General features: G+C 39.4%; 2 long non-coding RNA genes across 4 annotated transcripts in view; one reads left to right on the top strand and one right to left on the bottom strand.

Moving 5' to 3' along the window:
• Window positions 1-14,563, top strand: part of LOC141408620 (uncharacterized) — a 39,026-nt gene extending 24,463 nt beyond the window's left edge. Inside the window, exon 2 of the long non-coding RNA XR_012424482.1 lies at window positions 14,071-14,563. This is a non-coding gene — a long non-coding RNA (uncharacterized lncRNA). The remainder of the gene's footprint in view (window positions 1-14,070) is intronic.
• Window positions 1-24,386, bottom strand: part of LOC135967396 (uncharacterized) — a 117,371-nt gene that overhangs the window by 33,570 nt on the left and 59,415 nt on the right. For 2 of the 3 annotated variants that reach the window (XR_010581484.1, XR_010581483.1), the window contains exon 3: window positions 3,051-4,087. The exons of the other annotated variant lie outside the window; for it this stretch is intronic. This is a non-coding gene — a long non-coding RNA (uncharacterized lncRNA). Of the gene's footprint in view, window positions 1-3,050; window positions 4,088-24,386 lie in introns of those variants that run through there. 3 annotated transcript variants of the gene reach the window in all.

Genomic DNA, 24,386 nt, shown 5'->3' with positions numbered 1-24,386 from the left:
GAACATGAAGGCTTCCTTTTTCAAGGCCACCAGGAAAATCTCTCTCCCTTCAGGAGGACTCAGTCCCTCTTTTAAGGGTTTTAATCTGATCGGGTTAGACCCACCCTGGATAAGTTTCACAAAGCCAACTAATTAGGGAATTTAACTACATCTGCAATAATCCCTTCACCTTTACCAAATAATGTAACCTACTCCCAAGACTGGCATCCATCATATTAACAGATCCTTCCCATACGCAAAGGCAGGAGATTATATAGAGTATGTACACTGCGGGGTGGGATTCTTGGGGGTCTTCTTATAATTCTGCCTATCACAAGCATCTATTATCTGCCAAGCAAATAATTGACATAAATAATATGAACAATAATCTGATGTGTTGTCTTCAGAAAGTTATAAATTGGATGATAAGCACACCAAGATTATACAGGTAGATGGATAGGATTAAATGGGGGAAAAATACATATAAAGTGTTTATCTCAGTGCTTGAAAAATGAAAATTAGTGTTCCAAAAAGTTAGTTCTTCTTATTATTAAATAATTAAAGTACAGTCTACTAAGACGTATATTAAAGTTTTGGACAAGGCATATATTGAATGGGGGAAATGCTCAGTTGTTTGGGAGATTAGAAAAGGCTTAAAAAATAGAAGCCACTGGATCTCAATCTTCTCAAAAATTTTACCAAATAGTCCCTATTAGACCATATTTTAAAATGTTTGGAAACCGAGACTCAGTTAAGGAACTTACTCAAGGACACTCAACTAGTAAAAGATGAAGGCATGTTTCACACCGGCATCTTTTGGTGTGGGAACGCTTTTCCCTCATGGTATGTGTGTGTGTTTACAGCAACAAGGAGTCCATGTTAGCCACAGGGAGTCATGTGGGAGGGGGGAGGTAAATACCCACTTATCTGCCCTATCCATTGTTGCTGAGTAAGAATGGAGTCCAGCATTGTCAACCATTCTGATTATTCAAAGGAAACTTGAGAAACAAATTTTGTATAAAACGCTTGTATAGATAGCATGGGTTTATGTCACTAAAAATCAGGGAAGGGGATTTAAAGTTAGATAAAACAAAACAAAAAAGTAGATACATTTTGTAGGAGAATTACCTAATACCTAATAGGACTATTATATTAGGAAAATTGTCCTGGCCTTGGTGGGCAAGATGCATTACAAGACAGCAAGGAAGTACCTGGGTGGAGAGTTGATCCAAGGAAGCTGCATTTGTACTTCAGATGTGCAGCTGGATCAGTGGAGAAGAACACTGGCAGAAGTGATGGAAATGGGAATGAACAAGTAAGTACAAGTTGGATAAAAGGCCTGGTGGTGTTGAACCCCTCCTCAGAACTTCCTGACCCTTTCCCCGAAAACTCTCTTCTATCTTCCCTCCCTTAAACTCGTGTGCCATGCCTCAGTCAACCTGCACCACCCAAGTGTTGGCAACGCATTCCAGGCTAAGCTTTTCAATGCCTGTTTGCTTGGTGTTTTCATCCCTGGGAATAGCCTTCCTCTTATTCTCCTCTGACAAAATCCTAATCTTCCATCAATGCTCATATTAAATACCACCTATTTCAAAGAACAATCTATAATCTTTCCTGGCTTCCCAAATTGGTGTGATCTCTAGCTTCTCCAAACACTCAGACTGTACCTGAAAATTCACACCATACCACTTAGCACTTTGATACATGCTTTTACGGAGTTCTCTAATTGATTTTAACTCAGTACAAGGAAGGCCTTTCCAAAAATTAGAGCTCTCTGACTGCCTATGAGGGAGGAGCTGCCTGTGAAGGCAGGGAACTGATCCTCACTAAGTTTGCATGCAGTTTCAGTAATTGTCAGGAAATTGAAATGAATCCCCAAACCTGCTGTAAAGACTTTAACATCTAATAGGAATGTGGGTCTGGAAAAATCTCTGAAGTACTACATTACTCAGAAATTCTGGATTATATATAGCAAGGTAGCATTTATTCTATAAACATCTTCTGAGCACCTACTTTGGGCTCCAATCAGAAAAACAAACTCGACCAGGCATGGCGGCTCACACCTGTAATCCCAGCACTTTGGGTGGCCCAGGTGGGCTGATCACTTGAGGTCAGGAGTTCGAGATCAACCTGACCAACATGGTGAAACCCCGTCTCTACCAAAAATACAAAAATTAGCCCAAGTGTGGTGGCAAGGGCATGTAATATTAGCTACCTGGGAGGCTGAGGCAGGAGAATTGTTTGAACTTGGAAAGGGGAGGTTGCAGTGAGCTGAGATCATGTCATTGCACTCCAGCTTGGGTGGCAGAGTGAGACTCTGTCTCAAAAAAAAAAAAAGAAAGAAAGAAAAGAAACACAAACTCAATTGCTTACAGGTGACATGTGAGGAAGGTGACTTTCATCAGGAAGGGGGATGCATATTGGGTATCACTGGGAAGTGGTGGAGAGAGGGACACGCTGGAGCAGACATGCTCTGTCTAAAGCAAATACCCATTTATCTGCCCCATCCATTGTTGCTGAGTAAGAATGGAGTCCAGCATTATCAACCATTCTGATTACACAAGGTAAATTTGAAAAACAAATTTTGGGCCGGGCGCGGTGGCTCAAGCCTGTAATCCCAGCACTTTGGGAGGCCGAGACGGGCGGATCACAAGGTCAGGAGATCGAGACCAGCCTGGCTAATACGGTGAAACCCCGTCTCTACTAAAAAATACAAAAAACTAGCCGGGTGAGATGGCGGGCGCCTGTAGTCCCAGCTACTCGGGAGGCTGAGGCAGGACAATGGCGTGAACCCGGGAGGCGGAGCTTGCAGTGAGCTGAGATGCGGCCACTGCACTCCAGCCTGGGCGACAGAGCGAGACTCCATCTCAAAAAAAAAAAAAAAAAGAAAAAGAAAAACAAATTTTGTATAAAATATCTTGAATTTTTAAGTTGAAAAATAATTATGTTTACAAAAATAGAAAACAAATTAAACAAAACAAAACATGCAGGCCCAAGTAAATGCATCCAAGGTTTAGAGTCAACCCTCAGGCACCATCTTGAGCCTTGACACTAAATAGTATACAAGATGCTTGGGGTAAGAAAGATAAACCTGACCTTGAGAAACCCTACACTCTTATGGGGAGACAGGCATTTGAACACCTAATTCCATTATAAAGTACATTTAGCATTCAGTGTTGTCTTCAACAATAAATGAGGCTATTTCATGGCAAAACAAAGAAAGAAAGACTAGTGTGTAATCAATGTAAAAATATACACTCAATGTGTGTGGGAGCACAAAGGAAGAGATGGAAAACCTAGTAAGGAGCTCAGGACAGTAATCAAGCATGAAAATAACAAATCAAACTGATATTCATAAGAATAGAAAAGAAAGGTAGTGACTTTCCAGTAAAGGTGAACATAGACCTAAATCTATATTCAAAAACATGTTGAATTGCTCCCTAGGGCAACTAGATAGAGGAGTAGTTTTTATTTGAGGAGAAATATGATTCATTCAGTTTGGAACAAGTTCCACTGGATATGGCTATAAAACATCCAGAAAGCAATGTACAATTGACCAATTTCATCATGGAGTTGGAAGGTTGGAAGAAAAATGAGAACAAAAGATGAAGATTTGGGGGTCATCTACAGAGGAGTATGGTTTAAAGTTAGGGATGCAAATGAATTCAACAAATGGGAGAGTACACAGTAGGAATAGTAGAGAATGGGGGCTCATATATTAGAAGATAAGGAACAAGATGGGGAGTAAGAAAATCCAACAAAGTTAACTAAAAAGAATATTTTGAAAGCAGGGAAAGACCTGAGTCCTTGAAGCCAAGGTAGGTATGTTTGTTGAGAAGTCATTCTCCTTCCATTCCTTTACATGTAGGTCATCCTCAAGGTACAAATACCAGGGGGGAAATATGTAATCTCTAAAACCAACAACAGGGCTGATTTCCAACCTGGGCAGGAATTCCTACCAGTGAAGTGCTGATAGTAAGTCTTGAAGAGAATGTTGTTGGGTGGTAGACTGAGCCTTTCATTTTGGATTGTCACCAGGAGAATGTTCTTTCCATGGCTGAAAGAAGGCTTCTTTTCATTGGAGAAGAAATAGATTTTTGCTGTGACTCTGCAAAGACAATATAGGTTACGAGGAAGGGATTCATTATTTTCAACTGCAGTCTTTCCATAGTTCTGACACAAATGTTATTCTGCACCCAGAAACACTCAAACTAACTTCAAGGCGGTTGAACACATACATGTTCTTAGGTTGCAATTATTCATCACAGTCAACTTTATTTTTCTTAAGAAAAATAGATAAAGATTTGCTGGGAAAAGAAGGAAAATGAAGCAGGCCAAATGAGGAGTTTAGTGGACTTGAGATGTGAATTTTCAGAAAGTCCCTTGTCCCCCATTAATCCTTCTTTTTTGTCCTTTATCCATTATGTGGGATTAGTTCTTTGTAAATTTGGATTTGTCCTGATGAATTAAATTCTTGGCAACTGCTGTTCCTGCTGACTGGGTGCTTCTTTGTGCTCTTTGTAAGATCTATAACTCATTGCACCTGTTGCATCTGAATAGTCCTCCACAGCCAGGGTGTGTGTGTGTGTGTGTGTGTGTGTGTGTGTGTGTGTGTGTGTGCTTTAAGGCATTCTATGATGTTCAGTATAAGAGGAAAAACTCCAGGATGACAGGAAGTGTTGTTAAACAGTGGACAGACTTACAGAGGCAAGTTGTAGAAATCTTTTTCATAGGAGATCTTTTAAGAAAGGCACCAGAAAAAGCTCTAAGAAGCGCAGTGTGCATCGGGACTCATTTTGGGCAGGAGGCTAGAAAGATGAGTTCTGAAGACCTTTCCAGTTCTCGGGGGCTGCTATATGTTTTCACCAGGGATCAAGAAAGGAATTTAGTGATCCTCCAGTCATTTGAACACGTAACTCCATTAGAATGTATATTTAACATAGTTCAGGGTTGTCTTATATATATATATATATATATATTTTAGACGGAGTCTCCCTCTGTCGCCCAGGCTGGAGTGCAGTGGCGCTATCTGGGCTCACAGCAAGCTCCGCCTCCCAGCTTCAGGCCTCAGCCTCCCAAGTAGCTGGGACTACAGGCGCCTGCCACCACGCCTGGCTTATTTTTTGTATTTTTAGTAGAGACAGGGGTTTCACTGTGTTAGCCAGGATGGTCTCGATCTCCTGACCTCGTGATCCACCCGCCTCGGCCTCCCAAAGTGCTGGGATTACAGGTGTGAGCCATTGCCCCCAGCCCTAGGGTTGTTTTCTAATGGGTTAAATCTAGGTCCAAAACATTTAATAGTAAGTTACCCAAAGTAATAGAGCTAGTTAGTGCAAGATGGGGAACTAGAATCCAGTTTCTTATGTCACCCCTCCCCAAACACCACAGTTTGACATTATATCCCGTTTTATTCTTTCAGATAAGTATTAAGTAGCTGGTTTGCCAGGCCTTTGTAGGGAGCTCCATGTTTTCATCAAGTTTCACATATCTAAGAAATTACATCAGAATTTATGTCAAAAGGATGTTGTATTTTTTCAATGAAATAGATTTTTTAATGGAAAAAAGAGAAAGTGGCCTAGGATATATATCTTAGCAGCTGAATAAACAGGTCTACAGAACAAGCATTTTTGGCTTTATATGTTATATATTATTTATAATACAATCATTCAATTTATTAAAGATTGGACCATTAGTTTCATAATATAATGCATTCACTCATCTTATTTCCCATCCAGAACTCTTTCTAAGTTGGAAGTTGTCCAAATGGAGTATAGGCATCTCTCCCAGAGGTTCTGTTAGGTTTCCTTCTCTCTTGTTTTCCCCATTGCTACCCACCACCACCACCACCAGAGATGAGCCTTTTCCCAAGCATCCTTGAATCCACCTACAAGGTATTTGGCTATTAACTGGGACTTCAAAAAAGTGGAACAGGTCTAGCCCTGAGGGTGAGAATATATACACATGCATACACATATATGTGTGTGTGTGTGTATATATATATAGACATAGGGCTTGGTCCATTTATATATTATAATGTGTATAATATATGTCATTGGAAACAATATCTATTATATATGGCTGCAAATAGACATATATATTACTCCATTTATATATATGTCCATTTGCAGCAACATATAATATATATTATATATTACAATATGTCATTGAAAACAATAATATATATTATATATTGCTACAAATGGACTAATCCCTATGTCTATACACACATATATATAATGTATCATTGGAAACATCAACATAGAACTGGACACTGAAATTCCCAGAAATTTATCAGTTAAGAGGCTTAGATATGTAAATGCTTCATGATCCCAGTCAGTCTTCTATGACTTGCTGTCTTGCTCTGTTTGAGCAGCTATAAAAAGAAAATCTTGGACTGGGTAATTAATAAACAGTATACATGTATTGCTTACAGTTCTGGAAACTGGGTAGTCCAAGATCAAAGTGCCCACAGATTCAGTGCCTGGTGAGGGCTTGCTCTCTGCTTCAAAGATGGTGCCTTCTAGCTGTGTCCTCGCATGGTAGAAAGGGAGAACAAGCTTCCTCAGTCCTCTTTCATAAGGGTACTGATCCCAATCATGAAGGCTCTGTCTTTGTGACCTAATTACCTCCCAGAAGGCCCTGCCTTTTAACACTATCGCATTGGAGGTTAGGTACCAACAACTGAATTTTGGAGGGACACAAACATTCAGACCAAAGCACTTGCTAAGGGATTACTTTCATCTGGGATGATTCTGGCATGGCAATTGGAACACACTAATCTGAAAAAGCCATTTCCCATGAACTATCACACCATTGCAGAAATAGAAAAGCATCTGGAGAGATTGAGGGCACAGACAAAAAGGTTTGATATGAGAGGAAATGTAAGAAGGGTGGAGCATCATCTGAAGCTAGAACAACTCTGAGATGTGCAAGTAGACAAAGAACAAGAGAAAAGATTTGCCAAAGACAGACTTTAGCCACTTCACCAATAGGTACAGAGCTGCCTTTCTCTGGATGCTATGGGCATGTGTCATTAGAATGGTTCAGTGTGAATGTGTTCATCAATAGTAACCTGGGGGGGATGGGGTCAATCTCCCATTCCAAGATACTGTTTCAGTTTTTGGTTTTTGGTTTGATAACCAATTTTTTTTTTGAAACTGGGAAAATGCAGATGTTTGCTCTGCTAAAAGTGGAAATTTAACATAAACTTCTGACTTCATAGATTGCTGTATGCCAAGTCTCATTGTATCTCCATTATTAACAGTAATCTGAAGGAGGAGAAAGTCATTAAACATTTTATGGTTTCCAATTGCCATCAAGATACTAACATCTGACATTGATTGAGGACTTACTATGGAACAGGCTCTTTTATTGCCACTACATATACTACACACACATACATAAAGGGGCATATATATACACACACACACACACACACATATGCAAATACTATACACTATATACTTACATACACTATGTATACTAATGCATGATACCACTATATACTACCATTACATATAAATATATAAATATATATAATCAACTCCAGAAGGTAGGTACACTTTACAAATAAAGAAACCAAGATACATATAGTTTACATGAGTCTACATAACTAGTGAGTGACAAAGCTGTAGTTAAAACTAGGCAGTCTAATCCTGGAGCCCATATGGGTTCGTGGCACATTTGTGGCGCCCACACTGTGCTAAGCATTGTGCCACATATGAAGGTTCAGGGATGAATAAGGCGTGCCACTATTCCTAAGGAGTTCACAGTTGATGGAGGAGACAGGCACATCATTACAGTAAGGTGCAACAGTGCTGGCTGAGCTGGGTCTTGATGATTAGGATTATATATCTTGGGGCACACCAGAACAAAGTATTCCATCCCCAGGTGCAGTGTGTACAAAGGTAAGAAACAGCTATAACAGTCGTGGAGTTTTAATCAGGATGAGCCCCTGCAGAGAATCTGCAGAATCTAGGGGAAGAGAGAGCAACATGAAGCCAGAAGAATTGACAGAGACAATGCAGTGAAGAGCCTTGAATGCTAGTTTGTACTTTTATCCTATGAGAAATGCAGAGTTGGTGAAGGTTTGTAAGCTGGAGATGGAGATGATGGGATGTGTTGCAGAAGTATCGCTGTGATAATCTTGCAGAGGCTGGACTGCAGGAGAGAATGTAGGATTGGGGACCAATTAGGACACTCTTGCAAGAGCTCATGCTAGAGAGACTCTGCTAGAAAATGCAAACCTTCCCATTTTCTTAAATGATCACCTTAAAACTTTCAATGATCTCCACTGCCCGTGGGATAAAATGCAAATCCTGTGATCTTGAATCATCTTGAATGATTGGACAAATGTCTATATTAAAGTCATTAAGTCTCACCATTCCCACTTACTACCCTGCATTTCAATCACACAGAGGGACTCAATTGCAATTTGTTGGATTTGCCTATCTTATTTCCTTCCCTACTTTGTGTGTTTCCTCAACAATTTCAGAGCATCCTGAGAGAGGGAGACCTTTATGCCCATTGTACAGATGAGGAAAATGTAATGTAGGGAGTACAGTAACTTAGCCCAAGTCATATCACTTAGTAGAGGTGGTGGAGATAAGATGCGAATTCAGAAGCTCTGAACCATTCAAGAGTATTGCAATGAAAGTCACAAAAATCTATGTTTAAGTCCCATTGGCACCACCTCACTTATTTTAGAAAATGACTTAACTTCCCTGCACTTCAGACTCCTCATCTGTATAATAGATCTGTTAAGCCTACATCCCATGTTGTTAGGAAGATACTGTGAGATGTCAAATATAAAAGCACCCTGTACTCTTTACTGTAAAGAAATATTGCTTAACTCACTCTGCCTTCAACCTATTCATGTAAATAAAAAATAAGTGTAGGTGGATAGTTAAAAATAACTAATCCTAATCTTTTTAGCTAAAAATTTCAGCTTTCCACAACACAACAATGTAATTTTTAAAAATTCAATGGAACCATTCCTCATCTGTCTTCTAAACCCATTTACACCCCTCTTCTGGGCAAATCTAAAATATTAGCAAATGACAAGACATGGAGTTAAAAGACTTCATTGTCAATTAAATCACCTGAGCGTTACAGTTAAGCTCTACTAAAATGCTAGTGAAAACTTCCTAGCTTTCATTTCTCCTCTGAACATAGACTGACTCAAAAACATCAAGTCTCCCTAAGAATTACTATCTTAAACGCCAAAGTTCAAAACACAGGAGGTCAGATCTAACACATATATAAGTCAGAAGATTATGTCTAAAGCCATGAGGGATTAAATATGGGGATTAAATACGTGGGTCCATGTTTGGTGGTAATGGTGGAGAGGAGTTGATTTCAGGACTTAACTTTGGCAAAGAGTTGTCCTTTATAAAGAACCAGCTCTCTTATACTGACTGCCTAGAAAACATTATGCCATAACCAACACTTTAGCATTCAACAGATTCACTTAAAAATTTTATTGCATTCTAGCTGGGCTCCCTGGTTCTGCATTTGGAAATTATCACACCTTCATTATCCAAATAAACACCTGCCACTACTCACCCTAGAGTATGCAATGTAAAGTTGCCCACATGAGAAGCAGCTCCCACTTCTATTCCACACCTGCAATGCAGTATGTCTTCTCTTAGGATTTTTATTTGGGGCTATATTTAAATCACTCATATTTTCTCTCTCCATGCACATTTCTCTGTCCTACATAAGCTGTAATTTAATTCAGACCATGCCAAATATACCCTCCAGGTTTGGTAAACATCTATCTAGCTATTTGCTTGATGGGGCAACTTATGAGCAATAAATAATTTTATGTGTGTTAATTCAATAATTTATGCATTCATTAACTCATAAAACATTATTGAACACCTATTCTGTGTCAGGCCCTATGCTAGGACTTCAGAGTGAATGTGATAGACATAGTTGCTGCTGTGAAAATGCTCACTCACAGCCTCCTTGGTGATGCAGGCAGGCAAATAAATAACATGTCTCAATCCAATAGCAGAGCTGTAATGCAAGCGTGTGCAGAGCACTGGAGAAACAGAGCAGAGAAGGTGATGGGTTTTTGCCTGGAGAGGCATGATGAAGGGCTTCATAAAGAAGGTGATGGTTGAGCTGTGCTTAAGGGATGAGCAAAACTTCCAGGACTGGGGTATGGGAGACAGGCCTTCTAGGAAGAGGGAACAGTGTGAAAAAAAGCACGGAGTCCTGAAGTGGCTTCCGTAGGTATGGGTATCATGCACGGGTAGGCAAAAGCATTAGATATAAGCCTGGTAAGGTAGGATGGGCTCAGATCATAAAAGGCCTTGACTGTCTTCCTAAGGAGTTTATTTTTGTCCAGTAAGCAATGGAACCATGGAAATATTTCCTTGAAAAATGATTCTGTCTGCAGCGTTGAAAAATGTCTGAGAAGAGAAGCAGTTACTGAAGATAAGACAATCAGCTAGACATTTACAAGGATCCAGAAGCAAGGTGATAAGTCTGAAATAGAGAGATGGAAATGGATTCGAGAGGCATTATTGGATAAGAGTTGACAACATTTGTTGACAGAATGAATATATACTTCCATGTTTTCACCATACATGCTTCGGCTGTACAAAATGTCCATAAGCTCTCTAAATGCGTGAGCAAGGACATGTAATTCAATGAATAGATCATCAACTATTACAAATAAACAGCATTAAGGTGCTAGGGGGAAAAAAATCTCTTCTGGATTCTGAGTCAGCAGTGCATGGGCTGGTGTTCCAGCACTGCTGCTTAGTAACCGTGGACATCAGACAAGTCCCTTCTCTCTGAGTCTCTCTTGTCTCCCAAATGGAGGGGCTGGCTGAGATGATTTATCTCCAAGGCCCTGTCCAGCTCTCACACTCTGTGAGTCAAACACTTGTGATAAGGGGCCACGAACCCTGGCCTTTCCCAAGCTGAGTCACCTCTGAAGCAGGGATTATTCTGGGGGCTGACCAAGAAATGTGAATCCAGTCACTGCAGTAACATCCCAAGTTTTATTCTCCAGAGTTAGGGTCCAGTAGGTCTGATCTGAGGCTGGGACAGCTCCTTGATTATTTATTCTTCTCCAAGCTTCTGCCCCTCAAGTGCGCACCCAGATGGGGGGCCACAAGACCCTGCCTGGGCTTCTACAGAAGAAAGAGCCCTTTCCCATAGGCCTCCAGGTCTCTGGATTTCTGCTTTTCCTGCTTGTGTTAATTTTCACAGCCAGTCATCCTATTTACATTTTCTAAAGCTGTTCACAGGACTTGTCATTTGTCCTATTTACATTGTTCTAAAGCTGTTTACAGGATTCGTCCACAAGAATCCAACATTCTTAAGTGACTTTCGCTGACTTCCTCTTCCCCAAGCACAGCTGGGAATCCCCTTCCCTCAGACAGCAGCAAGCCTTCCTCCTCAGGTCACCAATGCAGGGCTCCATCTCTGCCTATTTCTAGTCATCTAACTCTTAGTGAGCACCCACTGTGTGTCACTGAGCACTTCCGCAAGCCAAGGGTTTCATGCAGCCACCCCACCAGGTGGATGTGACTTCCCCATTTTAACAAGGTGGAAAGTGAGGTTTAGTGAAGAAAAAGTGCCTTATCAAAGGCTGAACTTCTAGGATGTGGCCAAGCCAGGATTCAAACTGAGGTCTGTCTGAGTTCCAGTCTGCTGCATTCTCCTTCCTGTGACCAGAGTTAAGCTCTATTAAATGACAGCCTGCACAAGTGTGAACTATCTGCAAAGCCTCCAAGCAGATCTGCTGTCCTTTTTCACCCAAGGAAGACATAGTCCAGGTTTACTTTAGGCCAAGATACCAAAAGAGGAAACAGGTCATAATTCCCCTAACCAAGTGCACTCATGTTAGACATCAGATTCTTTCCAATGTTTCCCGATAAATTTGTAATTTACTGCTATCAGTCGGTATTGTATAGCAATTAAAATGAAGAAACCCTGTGAATCAGTTTGCCTGGCCTTGAATTCCCTTTATCATATAGTAGCCAAGTAACCTTGGCCAAATCACTGAGACTCTCTAAGCCTCAGCTTCCCATGTATAAATGGGGATGAGAATAATACTTACCTCATAGTGTTATGAGGAGCAAATAAGATGATGCATGGAAAGCACTTAAAACAGAGTCTGGCATATGGTGTGAGCTCGATAAATCCCAGCCATTATTATTATCATAATATCTTTGTGCATAAATCTATCTGCAACTCTGATTGTTTTCTTAGGACAGATTCCAACAAGTAAAATCACTGTATCAAAGAGTGGCTCTTCATACTTAGTGCTTAATTACCCTCCAGATATTTTCGAGCGATTTATATACCCAACAGCAGAGCCTGCAGGAGTAAATGCAACATCCTTCATAGCAATAGACTCAAAAGATATATCAAATGCAGATGACTGTGATACTATAAAAGATGTTTGAATATCCTGCTGTTTTCACATATATGGGTATAAACTTTCTCTTTTTAATGCCCTTTCAGTCATGGAAAGAACCAAGGCCCTGCCGGTCATCCCAAAGGCCTTTGATTTAAGAGAAAAGAGTTCAATTCCATGTTCTTATGAGCTGTGAGATTTTAAGCTGGTTCATTCCTCTCGTGTTGTTTAAAAAAAAAAAAAAAAAAAAGGTTTTTTTTTTTTTAAATACGAATTATATATGGGCAGTATCTTCCTGTAATACTTGCTGTACCTACATATGCAGAGTAAATGTGACTATGCCTGGTGATAATAGCTGTCAATGTTTTTCTTTTTACATTTTTCTATTAATGCTTTGCAATTGTGATTGTTCAATGTATTATTATAGATATTTATTAGTATAGCTATTCATTTGCTCATGTCCAGTGTAGTTCATATCCAACTCTACCAAAATCTTGCTGTGTGACCAAGGGTTGGTGACTTCACCACTCTGGGTCTCTTTTTTTGTAACAATGAGGGACGTGGTCCAGATGATCTCCAGTGTCCGTGTTTCTATCATCTTGCCTTTCCATTTTTCAGGATTTCTCAACTTCAGCACTACTGACATGATCTGATTCAGATCATTCTGTTTTGTGCTGAAGGGAATGGGGTGGGAGGTGGCTGTCCTGAGCATTGCAGGATGTTTTAGCAGCATCCCTGGTCTTTACTATCCACAAGCATCCTACCCAAGTTGTGACAACTGAAAATACCTTCAGACATCGCCATATGTTCCTGGAGGGTCAAAATCATCCTGTTAAGAATCTGCCATATGCTTAAGCGTGTCAAGCTTTGAATGTTAAAGACTTGATTTAGAAGGGCTTTAATATATCTTCCAATCACAGAATTCCAAATGACCATGATTGCTGTGACTGATTTGAACTTGCACTCATGCACATGATACATATTTGGGAGAAGCCCTTGTCCTCTCCAGTGTCTCTTCCACCTGTTGATTTCCACAGGGATGATTGACTCAGCCATCTACATCTTTGCTAGAGGTGACAGTTGAAATATCCAAACTATGGACTTGGGGTCCATCTGACCCGGTCACCGTCAGGTGCCTCTGGGGAAATTCTTTAGTTTTTCTAATCTTTTTTTCACATGTGAAATCTGGATGACACCTCAGAGCCATTCGAGGATGACTAAATGTGACAAGCACAAGTGTACCTGGTACCAAGGATGAGGAGGAATCCATCTGAGGGAAGCTGTTGCTTTCATTGTTTCCTATCGAATATGATTACCACTCAATTATTTCCCAGTCATAGCCTCGGGGTTTGGACCAACTTTTCTTTTGACTTAGGTGTTTCCAGTCAGAATCAAAGAGTAGCTCCTGAGGAATGGAGAGGACAAATGGTCCCGTTAGCAGTCAGAGAAATGCTGTGGACTAAGAGAGTGACTTTGGTTCCAGCTGAAATGTCAGCAGAGCGCTGGGAGAAAAGAATCTGTTTAGCAGGTGTGTTTGGAATCTGGCAGAGAGAGCTGGGTCAGGTCCAGGACCACTGAGCTGGTCTGAATGCCTTCTATGTTGACTCTCTGGGACTGAGACTCAGGAGTTAAAGGAGAGAACGTCTAAGGTAAACACATAACAGCCAGACAGTGGCTAGAATTTTTCCTCAGGCTTTCTGTGTCTCTTGCAGAACACCAAGAGGCCGGCAACATGAGTGTGGCCTGAGTCCGACGCCTTCGCCCACCCTCTTCCAGATCACCTGATCCGAAAGAAGTTCCGAAAATAGCTCAGAATCTGGGCCTGCCTGGAAGAGACATAAAGATTCATTTATATGGGAAGGTGACTGCTCTGAATATCCACAGACGACCAATCTATGCTAATGGTTCAGTCTCCCTCAAATCTGGAATTTATATAACTGGCTCCTACCCTCTGTCCTTGCCAGCAGAAATGCCTGAATTATCTTAATTCCAGAATGTAAATTATTCCAATTTTGAGGCCATCATTTTAAAGCTGTCAAAGTCAATATTTTTAACAGCCTAGAAAAAAATTACAACTGGAAAATGTCTAAACAAGTTGTGCTTGAGGTCTTGAGGCAACTTCTGGCAAATATCTGTGCTGAGGTGGATAAATACCCTACACTAATTTCACAATGAAAGAAGAACATAAATTTCTCTCAACACCAATTTGTGTGCCAGAGTAAATGTGTTCGTCCACTGGCATTGACCATTTTCAATTTGTTACCTTCCATTTATGCTGTATCCATTTGTCTTTATTTATTAATTTTTCTTTTTTGAGACAGTCTTGCTCTGTCACCCAGGCTGAAGTGCAGTGGCGAGATCTTGGCTCACTACAAACTCCACCACCCAAGTTCAAGCAATTTTCCTGCCTTACCTTCCCAAGTAGCTGGGATTACAGGCACCCGCCACGATGCCCAGCTACTTTTTGTATTTTTAGTAGAGATGGGGTTTCACCATGTTGGCCAGGTTGGTCTTGAACTCCTAGCCTTAAGTGATCTGACCTCCTCGGCCTCCCAAACTCCTGGGATTACAGGCATGAGCCACCACACCGAGCCCCATTTATCTTTTAATGTGAAGACTTTTAAAATATATTAATTCTTAAAATAATAACATTCAATACTTGGTTATGAGAAATGGGGAAAAATCCTTCCCTCGCCTCCATTCTTCCTAAATTTTCATTTCATTTCTATTTTAATCCACTTCATCCATTATTCTCTGAGTGCTACTGTGTGCTGGACACAGATCTATGGATGCTGAGATCTGTAAGAACTTCCTCAAGGTGAGAGAAGAGGCTTTCAAAGGAACTACACCACACTTGGTCAGGAAGGAAATGGCATTTCCTTTTTTAATGTACATATCAGTTTCCACACAGGTGAATCATCCTCTCTACCTTATTAACTCTTTCCTGCAGAAACCTGGGATTGAAGGAAGTGAGAATGGAAGGAAAAGACTATACAAAGAAGAATCACATTTATGGTTTGCCTTTGGGGTAGAAGCCATTCTTTTGCACCTGGGGAACTGGCCAGGCTGTAAGAATATGGTGCCAACCAAGTGGCACCTCTGCCCACCATTGCTCTAGATGCCAGGCTAAATGGTCCTTGTGAAATAGGGCTGGAAAATCTCTGTTATGGGCCCATCTCCTATTCAGAGGCTGGAAAACACCCCATTCCTATAGCTCTGAAGCAGGATTAATTGATTGGTCTCGTATGAACGTAAAAGCTGTTAAGAGCAAGGAGGATGAAAAGCAATTCAAATTGCTTTATTACCATTTTCTAGTAAAGTACCAGTTTAGTTCTCAGCCCTACTGTGAAGCAGCAGGTTTCCAGATATTGACTGTGCTGTCATGTGCTCCTAGAAGAGAGGAAATGCCTGGGTCTGAAAAGCAGAAACATCTGCTCAGATCTCTGGCAGGCCTGTTGCTGGAGCTGCTGGGGGTGGTGGTTGGGGGGTGGTGGGTTCCCTCCAGGTGGTGTCACTGCAAGCAGGAGACAGAGGAAGCACTCCCAATGGGGGAGTTCTGGGCTGTGGGTAGAGACTCCTTCTCCTTTTTCTTTTTTTTAAAGACCTCATTCATTTAATGTGGGGGAAAAAGATTATAAATAGTTTTAGAAGGCGATCTGATAGGGGGCAGCAAGGCGACTATAGTAGCTACAATGATGATTATAATAATAATAGCCATCACATACTGCTTGTATATGCCAGGCACAGGGCACTTTACATCTTTATATCTTTACATCTTTATATCTTAACTCATTTAATTCCAAACAACACTACAAGGTAGGTACCACTATCATCTCCCTTTTATAGATGAGAAAACTGAGGCACAGGAGGGAAATAACTTGCTCAAGTTACCAACTAGTAAGTGTAAGAGTCAAGCTTTAAGGCCAACTAGTCTAGTTGCAGGGTTCCTAGCTATAGTAATAATTACTGCGCTGTGCTAGATATCAGATCTAGCATACACCACACACATTACTTTCTTTGATCTTTACAGAAATACTATGAGTCAGATATTATCATTCCCAATTTTCAAATGGGCACACTCCAGTTTAGAGCTGTGAAATAATTTGCTCAAGATCATGAGGCTAAGGAATGTCAGAGGCTGGATTAACCCCAGATCGAGCTGTTTTTCCAATGCCTGATACTGCTCCATGACCTGAAAGTTTAGAGTTGAGCTACACTTTCTCTATGGGAATCTACCTCAGAATGCCAAGAACAAATCAATCAGTAATAATATTATTAATAATAGCTACCATTTATTGAGCACCTGCAATTCAATAAGGCCTGTCTTGGACATAAATTTCCTCATCACAAATCCCTGCAAGTCAGATTGTTATTATCCTCATAAATCAAAGACGAAAACATGAAAATCCAGCGCATTTCCACACACTAACAATGAACAATGTGAAAAGGAAATTAAGAAAATTCCATTTACAATAGAATCAAAAAGGATAAAATAGTTGGGAATAAACTGACACCAAAAGTGCAGGTGATAAAAGAAGAAATAGATAAATTAAACTTCATCAAAATAAAAACTTTTGTGCATCAAAGGATACCATAAAGAGAGTGAAAAGGCAAGTCATAGAATAGAAGGAAATACTTGCAAATCATAAGGAACTGACATTCACAATACATGAAGAACTCTTAAACTCAATAGCAACAAAAAAACAAACAACCCCATTTTAAAACAGGCAAAGGGCTTGAATCAACATTTCTCCCAAGAAGATATGGCCAATAAGCACATGAAAAAAAATGCTCAATACCATTAGTCATTCAGGAAATGCAAATCAAAACCAAAATAAGATACCTTTCTGCACCCATTAGGATGGCTATTATCAAAACAAAACAAACCCCCCCCCCCAAAAAAATGACAACTGTTAAGTGTTAGTGAGGATGTGAAGAAATTAAAACCATTGTGCATTGTTGGTGAGAATGTAAAGTGGTGCAGCCACTGTGGAAAACAATATGGCAGTTACTCAAAAGTTAAACATAGAATTAGCATATGATCCACAAATTCCACTTCTAGATATATACCCAAAATAGTTGAAAGCAGGAACTCAAACTGCTATTAATATTTGCACACTCATGTGTATAGCAGCATTATTCACGATGACCAAAAGCTGGAAACAACCTAAATGTCCACTGACACATAAATAAAATGCAGTACACGTACAATGGAATATTATTCAGCCTTAAAATGGATTGAAATTCTGGCATGTGCTATGACGTCAATGAATTTTGAAGATGTTATACTAAGTGAAATAAGCCAAACACCAAAGGACAAACAGTATGATTCCCCTTACATGAAGTACCTAGAATAATCAAATTCATAGAGAAAAAGAGTAGAATGACAGCTGCCAGGGCCTCATGGAAGGGGACAATGGAAAATTGTTGTTTAATGTACAGAGTTTCAGTTTGAGATGACAGAAAAGCTCTGGAGATGGATAATAGTGATGAATGCATAACAATGTGAATGTACCTAGTGCCACTAAACTGTGCACTTTAAAGGGTACAGTTTTAGGTTATGTATATTTTACCACCAAAAGCAAACAAACCAAAAAACAACTAAAACCAAGATGGGAAGACTTGCTCAAGATCACACAGTGAGCATGCTACTGGTACAGCCTACGCTAGAATTCCCAGGTTCCTGAAGCCCAGTCTAGTGCTATTCGTATCTGTGCTGTAAACTAAAATAGGGCTTACAGTTACAGAGTATTTGTAAACACAGTTAAGTATCAAGTATCTTAAACAAAATGAACCAAACTCATCACAAACCGTTTTCCCCAGACTCTCTGAATAAAACAACAAACTCACAACGAAAATGTATAATTGGTGAGGGTGGTGATGATAGTTGTAATGATAGCAAACCTTCCATGCCTTGAGGCATGGGCCAAAGTGCATTTAACTCAGTGTCCTGAACCCTATACGCTAACTATAAAAATATTCCAAGCCCATTACTAAACACACTTAGGCTTTGTTTTTATTTTTACTGTAGTAAAATGGGACTAAGTAAAAACTCAGTCATAAAGTCACTGATCTCCCAATTGATTGTGTTTTTTCTGTTCAGATCCCTTTATAGTAATGTATTTCTAAAAGAGAGAATTCAGGAAAGTGCCTGAAAATATTTTTAGTTTCAGGGTTGGAGCTGGATTGGCCTTCTCTTCCTCCTCTTCTTCTTTTTTCCTTCCCACTGTCAGATGGATACCTGTTTGGCATCTGAAGAAACTGTTTACACCACGGTAACACTTGCCTTGCAAAGGCAAATAAGCCTGTGATGGATGTCATTTATCAAGGCCGTTTGACCATTCATTCACTCAGTGTCTACTTCCCTTAGTCAAGGGTTAGGAAAGAGAGAAGAGCAAGAAAAACACTAAGGTTTGTAGAACAGGATTACAGCAAAAACTAGATCGCCAACTCCGATCAAATAATTCTAAATTGACATATGTTATTCTGCTTCACGCCTTACATATTGTTTTCAGCAACATTCTTGCTGATAAAACTGATTTGTCTTTTTAGTAATGTTCAGATTTATCAGAAATCCTAGCTATGAAATGCTTTCAATAAATTAAAATGTTAAATTCCCAATTACATTTCCCTTTCAGTCTCAAAAATTTTTCAAAAACGCTCTTAGGATGTAGCTTCAGGTGTAAAGTGAATTTTAATTGTTCCATTTTTCCACAATAACCTGAATATGGTTATTGATTTTTCTTAAACTGAGTTTAAGTGTTTGGAGAGATGAAAATTGTTTCCCCTGTCCCCTTTCCACTTTGTTTCTTCATTTCTATTGTCCATTAAGAATACATGTTAACTATAAAGAATGTTTGTGATATCAACTTTCAAGCTTTAAAAAAAAAAAAAAAACAAACAACTCTTTCATTTTTTTTAAGTTCAAGCATTTTTATTGAAATTTAAAATAAAAAGAAAATTTTATATGTCATATAATTCCAACAAGCTATTAACCACCTTCATCCTAAAGAAGTGTACTTTTCTGCTCTTTTAAAACATTGAAGTTCAAGGACTTGAAAATCCCCCCTGGTTCTAGGAACATTTCAACCCTCCATTCTGTTTATGTGCATGAGAAACAGTGGCTATTAATTTAAGCTTTGCTAATTCAGATCTGTGAACTATTGCTTATGTTTATTGCTGTTGAATAATTAGATTATCTGGATTTGCACTGTTAACAGATGGGGAAAATACCATCTGAACATGTTACCTTGTCAATTCTTCTTTATATATTTCTTGAGCATACAATCTTTCTCTGCTCCAAATATTAAGGGGTTAACAGACATTTCACTGGCTGCTCTCCTCTGAGTTAATAATTGTTCTCTAGTAGCCAGTTTCTCCAAACGGAAACACACGTGGTAGATTTTTACTTGGGAATCTCTAGCTGGTCCTATTGTCACTCCCATACTCTTCTCCTTGGCCTAGCCTCTACCCACCTTCTGGTAGCAAAATACTCATCTTCCAGTCAATTTTCAGTAATGTGTGAATTGATATTAAAAAAAACTGTTGGCCGGGCGCAGTGGCTCATGCCTGTGATCCCAGCACTTTTGGTGGCCGAGGTGGGTAGATCACGCAGTCAGGAGTACGAAACCGCCCTGACCAACATGATGAAACTCCATCTCTAATAAAAAATACAAAAATTAGCCAGGCGTGGTGGTTCATGCCTGTAATCCCAGCTACTCAGGAGGCTGAGGCAGGAGAATCGATTGAATCCAGGAGGCAGAGGTTGCAGTGAGCCGAGATTGCGCCACTGCACTCCAGCCTGGGCGACAGAGAGAGACTCCGTCTCAAAAATAAATAAATTAATTAAATTAAACAAAAAATTGTTAAGTAATATTTGGCAATCACATTATGGTTTACAAAGCACTCTTTTATCAGATTTGCATTTTACATTTTTTCTAAAATGTATTCATTTTTTAATACAAAGAAAAAAACATTTCTTTATAACTCCACAAACCACATAACCCCTCTTACCATTTCTTAAGCAAAAACAATACGTTCATAATCTCTAATGACAGAAAGCAGATCAATGGTTGCCTGGGTCCAAGAGTAGGGGAAATGACTGAATAGGGGAAGAAGAAACTTTTCAGGGCAATTAAAGTGTTCCATATCTTAATCATGGTGGCTACATGGCTATATTCATTTGTCAAAAGTCGCCACACTATACACTGAAAAGGGGTACATTTTGTGATATGTAGATTATACCTCAATAAAATATATTAAAATTTTAGAAATACTGATATTTTTATTAGGAAAATCAAATTGGGCTCCCAGCTACATATGTTACATTTATTTGACTTTTCTCTTTCCCATAGCCTCACTAGAATGGCAGTAACGGAATGGATGAAAGACATCCAAGGACAAAGAGAACAGAAAAACGTTTTCAGAATGTGAGAATTCAACAGATTTTAGAACTTAGCCTAGCAGAGGAAATTACAAACTCAGTGCCGACAGATGGATGAAAAAATCATGAGAATTTAGTGGGCAGTTTCCCCTGCAGAACACTTAGGAGGAAGAAGTAGGGGGAAGCTTAGTACTTGGAGGGAGGAGTGAAACATAGAAATGAGAGAGAGATTGACTAAAAGTCTATATGGACAGGAATGGGACTCCCCAAGCCCTCCTTCAGTATAGGCAGTCAGATAATTACCCCTTCTTATCCTCCCCAGTGGTCAGACAGAGGCTTATTTCAGAGCAACCCCAGACTCAGAGGCACCAGGCACAGTGGAGAGCAAGGCTGAGGTGGCCGACTAAGATAGGCCCTTTACAAGTAAGTTGACCTCCTGAACTGCAACCCCTTCAGCCCACTTCAGATTACCACCACAGGTCAGTAATCTAAAAAGTTTCAAGTAGAAGTTTTAAAGATCTATCTCTGGAAAAATGAAAGTAGTTCTGGAGACTATGCAATTCCACGATTTCACCAATGGTCAAGCTGTCTTGGTCCTTGATCTCCCCAAACTGAAGCCCACAGGTTCACAAGCAGTCACCCAACACACACACGCACACGCACACACACACACCCCATCCAGATAATGGCTTCATTTTAAACAAAAGCAATCATCAGGCATCGAAGAAATACCATCTTTTTTTTTTTTAATAAATTAGTTGAAACAAGCTTTTTTTTAAAAATTATACTTTAAGTTCTGGGATACATGTATAGAACGTGCAGGTTTGTTACACAGGTACACATGTGCCGTGGTGATTTGCTACACCCATCAACCCATCATCTATATTAGGCATTTCTCCTAATGCTATCCCTCACCTAGTCCTCTATCCCCTGACATGCCCTGCTGTGTGATGTTCCCCTCCCTGTGTCCATGTATTCTCATTGTTCAACTCCTACTTATGAGTGAGAACATGCGGTATTTGGTTTTCTGTTCCTGTGTTAGTTTGCTGAGAATGATGGTTTCCAGCTTCATCCATGTCCCTGCCAAGGACATGAACTCATCCTTTTTATGGCTGCATAGTATTCCATGGTGTATATATGCCACATTTTCTTTATCCAGTCTATCATTGATGGGCATTTGGGTTGGTTCCAAGTCTTTACTATTGTGAATAGTGCTGCAGTAAACATATGTGGGCATATCTCTTTATAGCAGCATGATTTATAATCCTTTGGGTAAATACCCAGTAATGTGATTGCTGGGTCAAATCGTATTTCTGGTTCTAGATCCTTAAGGAATCAACACACTGTTTTCCACAATGGTTGAACTAATTTACACTCCCATGAACAGTGTAAAAGCTTTCCTATTTCTCCACTTCCTTTCCAGCATCTGTTGTTTCCTGACTTTTTAATGATCACCATTCTAACGGGCTTGAGATGATATCTTATTGTGGTTTTGATTTGCATTTCTCTAATGACCAGTGATAATGAATTTTTTTTCATATGTTTGTTGGCCACATAAATGTCTTCTTTTGAGAGGTGTCTGTTCATATCCTTTGCCCATTTTTTGATGTTTTTTTTTTTTTTTCCTGTAAATGTGTTTAAGTTCCTTGTAGATTCTGGATATTAGCCCTTTGTCAGATGGATAGATTACAAAAATTTTCTCCCATTCTGTAGGTTGCCTGTTCACTCTGATGTTAGTTTCCTTTGCTGTGCAGAAGTTCTTTAGTTTAATTAGATCTCATTTGTCAATTTTGGTTTTTGTTGCCATTGCTTTTGGCATTTTAGTCTGAAGGCTTTGCCCATGCCTATGTCCTGAGTGGTATTGCCTAGGTTTTCTTCTAGGGTTTTTATGGTTTTAGGTTTTACATTTAAGTCTTTAATCCATCTTGAGTTAATTTTTGTATAAGGTGGAAGGAAGGGGTCCAGTTTCAGTTTTCTGCATATATGGCTAGCCAGTTTTCCCAACACCATTTATTAAATAGGGAACATTTTCCCCATTGCTTGTTTTTGTCAGATTTATGAAAGATCAGATGGTTATAGATGTGTGGCATTATTTCTGAGGTCTCTTTTCTGTTCCATTGGTTTATATATCTGTTTTGGTTCCAGCATCATGCTATTTTGGTTACTGTAACCTTGTAGTATAGTTTGAAGTCAGGTAGCATGATGCCTCCAGGTTTGTTCTTTTTGCATAGGACTGTCTTTGCTATACAGGCTCTTTTTTGGTTCCATATGAAATGTAAAGTAATTTTTTTCTAATTCTGTGAAGAAAGTCAATGGTAGCTTGATGGGGATAGCATTGAATCTATAAATTACTTTGGGCAGTATGGCCATTTTCATGATATTGATTCTTCCTATCCATGAACATGGAATGTTTTTCCATTTATTAAACATTAAAAAAAAATAGAAAAAGAGATGAATAGAGGGAGCTTAAGAAAGGTTTTTTCTTTCTTTCTTAAAGAACCTTACATTTAATATCTTTAGAGTGGTAAGAAATGATATTGCATCCATAAAATAAGAAATGGGTGCTATAGAAAGGAAATAGAGAAAAAGAGAAAACACTCAAGTGTTTAAAATATATTAGTCTAAATAAAAGTTCATTAGAAGTATTGAAGTAAAGAACGTCTCACAATAACCAAAACAAAAAGACACAAAGATGGGAAAGAGGATCAATCAGGGGAAGCAACATCCCAATAATGATAGATAATAAAAAAGAGAACAAAGAAAAAGGAAAGGGAGAAACAAAGAATACAAATCTTACAATTAAAAGGGCCCATGCCAGCCTAGGACCAAAACTGCAACAGATTCACAAAATGCAAATTATCATAAATTTTAAGCCGGGCACAGTGGCTCATACCTATAACCCCAGCACTTTGGGAGGCTAAGGGGGGTGGATCACCTGAGGTCGGGAGTTCGAGACCAGTCTGATCAACATGGAGAAACCCCGTCTCTACTAAAAATATAAAATTAGCCGGGCGTGGTGGTGCATGCCTGTAATCCCAGCTACTTGGGGGGCTGAGGCAGCAGAATTGCTTGAACCTGGAAGGCGGAGGTTGCAGTGAGGCAAGATCACGCCTTTGCACTCCAGCCTGGGCGACAAGAGTGAAACTCTGTCTTAAAAAAAAAAAAGAAAGAAAAAAGAAAAAAGTTAAGGCACCAGAGATTAAAAATAAAAATACAGAAACTTTCAGAAATAAATTGCAGGCCACAGACAAGGAACCGATGTAAGAGGCATTTGAATGATCAGCATCTGCATGAAGCATGGTCTTAAAAATTTGGAGAGAACTTTTTTTAAGGTAGAATTTTATATCAAGCTCAATTATCATTCAGATTAGAATGAAAAATGCAAAAAATTTTACACATCGAAAGCCTCAAAAAATATTTACTTCTTAGGCAAATTTCTCTAGAAGCTACTAAAAAAATGTACCTCAGCAAAAGAAAAACTGTGTCAAGAAAATGGAAGTCAAAAGATTTAGGAATTAAAGGCTTTGACACTGGAGAATGGCACATGGAATTTTCTAATGTGCACCAGACCTAGAGAGAAACTGTAAGAAAGAAATCCCTATGGAAAAAAATATATACAATTGATAGGTTTTATCTAATGTATTG

Source organism: Macaca fascicularis, chromosome 15 (assembly GCF_037993035.2).
Source record: "Macaca fascicularis isolate 582-1 chromosome 15, T2T-MFA8v1.1".
Taxonomy (NCBI): domain Eukaryota; kingdom Metazoa; phylum Chordata; class Mammalia; order Primates; family Cercopithecidae; genus Macaca; species Macaca fascicularis.
Note: the sequence above shows the minus strand (reverse complement) of the source record. Positions and strands in the feature narration are given on the sequence as shown.